The 6,365-nt window shown below is 38.0% G+C and overlaps 1 non-coding gene across 1 annotated transcript; it reads left to right on the top strand.

Moving 5' to 3' along the window:
* The first annotated feature begins 6,195 nt into the window (after positions 1–6,195).
* On the top strand, positions 6,196–6,310 carry LOC121302517. Its single transcript, XR_005947710.1, has one exon. It is a non-coding gene; the product is annotated as a U5 spliceosomal RNA (small nuclear RNA).
* The last annotated feature ends 55 nt before the right edge of the window (positions 6,311–6,365 follow it).

Here is a 6,365-nt window from a genome sequence, read left to right as displayed (position 1 = left end):
AAAGCATGTGGCTTCTATTTTGATATAAGGCATGCTTCCTTGTGTAGACAATGTAATGTGGTGTTGGATCACCCAGGCATGCTGCAGTGTAGGGTATGTGTCAGTGAGCAACTTTATCAGGACTAGTCATGTGCAATATTTGTTCCATATCAATTGTGTTGCCATTGCAGGTCTTGTTGTGTTACTTGACGTGCTGTTATGTGTTATTGGTTATGCCAAGGTTTGATATTCTACCATTTTGGTATTGGAATGATTATTTTTTAACTTACCCTTCTTAGGTAATTTAGACTAGCACACAGCGCCACCAGGAAGGCATATGAAATGTTAGAACTATAACATGGATATTTATTCCTATACACCCAACCTCTTTTATGACCACTGCGAAGGCACCCCAAAGATTGAAATTAAATGCTAAGCATCTACAGACCATGTAGAAAATGTATCAGTTTGTGAATTCTACACTCCAGCATTTTCAAACATTTCTGACCAAAACAGTCTGGAAGACATCGCCATTCATAAAGCCGCTTCAGTTAAGCAAAGTGTGTACGTCATTCTAAACCAACAACTGAGCACGCAGTCCCATCACTGACAAGGGCGCACAAAGGCTCTTTCACCCCAGAAGAATGGAGCGACTATGAGGCTGCTGAGACACGGGACAATGATATCAGGTAGAGTGGCAGGAGGAGAAGCAGCCTGTCTGTCCATGCAAATCAGATGATGAGCAGCTGGGTATATAAGAGTCAGTCGGTTGCCTCGACGCTTATTTATACTACAGAACAGTGAACACACTGGGAGCAACAGATACCAAGATGAAACTCCAGCCAGCCCTGGTTCTGGTCTTTGCTGTGGTGGGACTCAGAGCAGGTAGGGATTCTCTTCTCAGAATCTCAAGCTGTAAGAAAGGCCAGGGCAGGAGTTCTCTTGTGAATGTTAGACACTCAGCAAGCACTGTCCCAGTGTGAGCAGTCTTCACTGGAAACAGCCCTCCGCTAGCAATGTAATGGACCATTACTGGATCTGTGAATCTTTAGATGAGGCTCATCAATAAAAGCCACAGCGATCAATTTATAATGGATTCGTTGTTGCATTTATTATCACAGTACAGTGATGACAGATTGTCTTAAATCTATAATCTAATCTAATATTATAATAATCTAATATCATACAGTGTTTCAATAACATCTTAAATGGTTATTTATAACTAAATACTCTGTTGCAAATATGGAAAAAAGGAATCTTCATACCTCACTGGTGGTAAATTCACAAAAAAGAAGCATTTGGACTAAAACACATTCAATGTCAAAGCTTTTTATTTAATACTTCAAAATCTTTGTGTTTTACTTGAATTGTAAATAGCTTCAAATGTGACTTTGATTTCATTCTAATAGTGAAATTCTATTGCAGTCCTCATAGGTACGAAAGCCCTCTCAAACTGTCCTTCAGCCACATTTACTGCTGGACTGCTGTCTGATTTCCATTGGTTTCTGTATACACAGTTTTAAACACATTTTAAAGAATGATGTTTTAATTATCTTAACAGCAATTGCTTTCTCTGTGGAATCTGAGGACCTGGATGCGTCTGACGGAAACAGCAAACAAGGTAAAAGCTTTGTTTGTTTATTATTGAATGTATTCAATACAGCCTCCAAACAAATGACAGCTAATTTACTTCACAAAACTACATTTCCCAATCCGATTAACAACCCCCCCTCCGCCGTTTATTTAATATTAGATTTTTCACAATGGTTTAACAATACCAAACAGTAGTTTTAATTCTTAAAACTGAATTCAATTCCACGTCTTTGGATGCACAGATTTAAAATACAGTATTCTCTTTGGAAACACTGCTTTCTATTGGCAAAGTTATTATACATAATACAAACTAGTCTGCATTGTAAATGTTTACCATCTGCTTCCCATCTCAGCATAATTCTGTGTATTATTTAAAATAATAACTAACAAAGATCAAGGTTTTTTTTTTTTAAAGCCACCAAAAAAAAAAAAAAATTCCAAAGGTTCTCTTCTTCTGTCGCTTTGCAGTTTCAGTAAACCCTTGTGTTTCATTCCTTCGTTTTTCTTTTGCAAGAAATGTATGTTCAAAGATAAGTTATTGCTAATACAGCCGCGCCTAACAGATAAAACAAAAGCCGTCAATGTATGAGTCTTCTAATAATTATAAATGTTTACCGGAGCAGTTATACTTCTAAAAATGCAAAAACACTGCTTCGCAGATACGACAAGCTGAAAACAGTAAAGAGCGTAAGGAGGAGACAGCGCTCTCCATAGCCACGATCGCCTGCTTTGCAGACCAGTAAATATAGATCAGAGTGAAAATCCGCTCAATCACAATCACACATGCGTACAGGTGATAGCGTCTCAGCACTGAGCTCATGGGAGGGGGCAGGTGCTGTGTGACTCCCACTTCAACACTTTAGTGTAATCAGTGTTTATTATGTTACAGATCTGGATGAACATGACCTACAGGAAAGAGGTGAGGGATTACTATTAATAAAAACAATATCTGTCTGTCAAGGGGTTTGCTAATTTATTAGGAAGAACGTATGAGCCTCATCCATCTGGTGTAACGTCGTGTGCACTGTTTGTGAGGACCTGTCTTGCTCGCTTGCTGGGTTAATGTGTGTACCGACTGCTGCTTGTGTGGTCTTGCAATGCTTTGTAGCCGCTGGCTTTCCTTGCCAGCATGTACACCAATCAGTAGTTTCTTTGCAAACTGATCATTAGTCACTTAGATATATGTAACTAGTAAATTCTCTGTGCTTGTATTGGGATTCCCCATCCTGACATAAAACAACACAGTGCAGTTTTAATAAACAGCCGTCACAGAGGCTCCCATTCACAGCACGGCACACCAAGGACAGCCTGCTGCAGAATTGATAATATCAGTCAAACACAAAACAGTACATAACTACCTTTTTAATTCAAAAGCCACGACCTTCTAAAAGAAAAGACCTAAGCACACAATAGCTAGAGAACACATCCAATCCACTTGGGAAGACTGTTACATGCTTGCGCTCCAGTCTAGATGGACATTGTAGTTGCTGCTTATTTAAACTGAAGGGCACTGGTTTACAAAGCTTATTCTCCATTGCAAAGTCTGCATCACTTTTTCTAAAAGGGTAGAGTGGTATATTCCATTGAAGTAAATGCACCCACTGTTTAAAACATGAATACAGGTCCCACGGTTTATGAAGGACAGTTTATTTCAAGAGGATTTAAAAAGACCCCATAGGTTACAAGTTGTCAGTATTACCCTTATATTAGTGCCCCATAATGAAAGCATAGAACAGTGTAATAATACAGTTAAAACATAGATTAGTATAGTAATGTCAAAAACATGGTAAATGCATAGTGTAACAATGGGGTAGGCTTGGGGAAACAGCTAAATGACTGTTATTCAAAACTTAATAACCATAAGGAAGCTTTATAATAATGTAAAGTAGATGGAAATAATGTGACATTACAACACAACCCTTCTTTGTTTTGTACTGGAGAGAAAGGTTAACAAATTCAACCAGGGCAACACCTTTGGAATGCGTCCAGAGAAATTCGTTCAGAGCCTGCTAATCTGTTCTTACACTTCAGAATCTCACAAAAAATGTGAAGTATTGATTTAGTTTTAATAACCATGCTCTCTACCTTTCCAGATGAGCTGGACTTTGATGATCAGTCTACGGAGGGTAAGATAACTTGTGTAACATCTAAATGGTCTGTGGGCTCAGGGTCCAGTTCAATCACAGCAACTGGTGTTAAGATATCAGATGATTCAATAAATAAAACTCCATTTATTGCTTTCATTCAAATATTCTCCAGTTAAAGCTAATTAATTACCAGAAATGGGTGCAGGGCAAGTGAATCCTCCTTTTGCAGGTGTAAGGGTTAGGAAGAAGACAGGCAGGCAGATATCCATTCAAACAGTGATGCTATTGAGTATTTTTATTCAACAAATAAATAAATAAATAAATTAACAAATAACACGGTTTAAGTTTTTGCTGCGTTTGGCAGCAACCCTCTGATGCTCCATGCTCGTGCTCCCCCTTCCTCTTCGTCTTCCTCTTCCTTTTCCTTTTCCCCAGCCCCAGCCTCAACCCTGAATTATACAGCGCAGGTGCAGCCTTTAATACACACCTGTAGCATTCAAAGCACACTGAAGAATTCATTCACTGATAGGACCACCAATTAAAGGTCCTTAGTTTCTTCAATTCCAGTCACGTTCTCACATGCATTGCTGTTGAGCTAATTTAAAAAACACTTCAAACCTACTAGGCTTAATGTGAAACACCTTCTAACACTGCTGTTTGACATACAAATGTTTCTACGAGTGTCTTTTGTAATTTAAAAAGACTAGTTTTCAATTGACCTTCCTATAAATCACATTTTAGCAAGAGGCTAACTGCTCAGATCCTGGTTATTTTCTAACCAGGGCATTGGAGCACCCTATTCGCACTGTCAAATAAGAAGTGAGCAGCATGGTTTGAATGATCATAGAGAGGGTATAATAACCAGAACTAGGTTCAAAGTCTTTACATGAATAGAATCAAGTCTGATATTCCTGAAAATCTTCTGGACTATTGATAGGCTCATTAACAGCAGTAAAGAACAGTTTTATAAATGTTACACTTTCATTGATTCATAAAAACAGACTTTGAAAAAAACATTCTTTAAACAATGTGTGCTTTGTGAATAGAGCCCACTCTGCCAATAGTAAGAACAGCAATGCGTTTCTTCATGTTAAACATCTTCTAGTACTAGTGGGGCTGCTGTTTGACAAAGTCTTGTGATTCAATTTCAATCGATCTTCCTATTAAATGCATTTCCAGTTGGTAAGGGTTAAGCGATTCAAAGCCAGAGTCCCCTGTCTTTAGCAACAATTACCGCTAGTCTGCTGTACATGGAAGAGATCCAAGCCCCTGTTTCTCCCTCCTGTAGACCCCAGCTGGAGAGCAGCTTTTAAAGGCTTCGTCTTGTTCTGCACGTTTCTAGAATAGGGGAACCCTTGAACCCTTCTCAAGACAAAAGTTGCAGTTACACTGACGCCAACAGAGAGCCATGCACCCATCGATCATTGGAACGTTGGGAGTGGCTATTTTTATATATCATTTGCAGAAAAGACCCTGAATAACATTCACACAGTTCTTCAACTGGGAGCAATATATTTTGGAGCAGAAGTCCCACAGAATTCTGGACAAAACTGAAACATTTCAATAGTCAAGCAACTAAATAACGTGTTTCTTTCTTTCTAGATGATCATGGTATGGAAGATTTTGATTTAGGTAGGCTATCCTTTATATGGTACTATCATTCCAGAAAGAAGGGAATAGGCAAGGCCAGGTATTCAGTCATTTTAAGCTGTAAAACGTGAATATAACACTTTATTTTTCTTCAAACGAGACTGTATTACAAACCCAGGACTATAGTTTGTCAGGACTGAGCCCCCCCCCCCCCCCCAAAACAACACACACGTTGAGTCATATATCATTAGTTTGTGCAGCGTTTGTGTAGTTGAAACAAATGTTTGAGCTGCTATAGTTTTTAAGAAATTAACGATTCTCCATTTTAGGGAAGTGACGTCAGTCAGGTCCCCTTACAATGCCGGAACCAAACTTGTCTCATTCGTTTGTGCCGTTCAAACGAACATTTGTGCTATTATTATTATTATTATTATTATTATTATTATTATTATTATTATTATTATTGTTGTTGTTGTTGTTCTGTAAAAATAGAATGAGCTACTTGTGAAAAGTGACAAAAACGTAAATAGGATCAAATTACCTACTGAGCAATTTTAGTTGCACATAAAAGCCATTTTAATTTCAGATTTCAAAGCACGTATGGTAATTTTACTAGGAACATTTTTTGTTTCACCAAAACACTGTTTTGGTAACTAGGGAAAAGAATACCTTTGGTTGAGCAGTGATGGGTGCAGGAAACTACCCTGCAGGCTGAACCTTCATTTGCATACCCATAATGCACTTAGGTAGAGTCTAATTTTCTATTATGAAATTTATGCTTTTAAAATCTCATATCTAGATCTAAAGGCCAACATACCCTAGTCGTATAATGTTTTTAATGTTTTTTTTTTTAGAAATGTAAAATGCTCATTTTTTAAAAAATAACTAACCGTCCCTTGCTACGATAACAGTATGACAAGGCTGCCTTGTGAACGGGGGTCTCTGTATACTCTGGTTTCTCTTCAAATCGTATAAATCTTTCGCCTTTTACTAAAGATTTCCGTGGAGAGGGACATTTATGAGTTTCAAGTAATTTTTTGATGCCCTGCTTTGGTGGGGCTTCCTTTGTGTTGTGCAAAAGTAGACTAAATTGTATATATTCATAAATGTTTGATA

Source organism: Polyodon spathula, chromosome 29 (genome assembly GCF_017654505.1).
Source record: "Polyodon spathula isolate WHYD16114869_AA chromosome 29, ASM1765450v1, whole genome shotgun sequence".
Taxonomy (NCBI): domain Eukaryota; kingdom Metazoa; phylum Chordata; class Actinopteri; order Acipenseriformes; family Polyodontidae; genus Polyodon; species Polyodon spathula.
The sequence above is the reverse complement of the archived record's forward strand: the minus strand, read 5'-3'. Positions and strand labels throughout refer to the sequence as shown.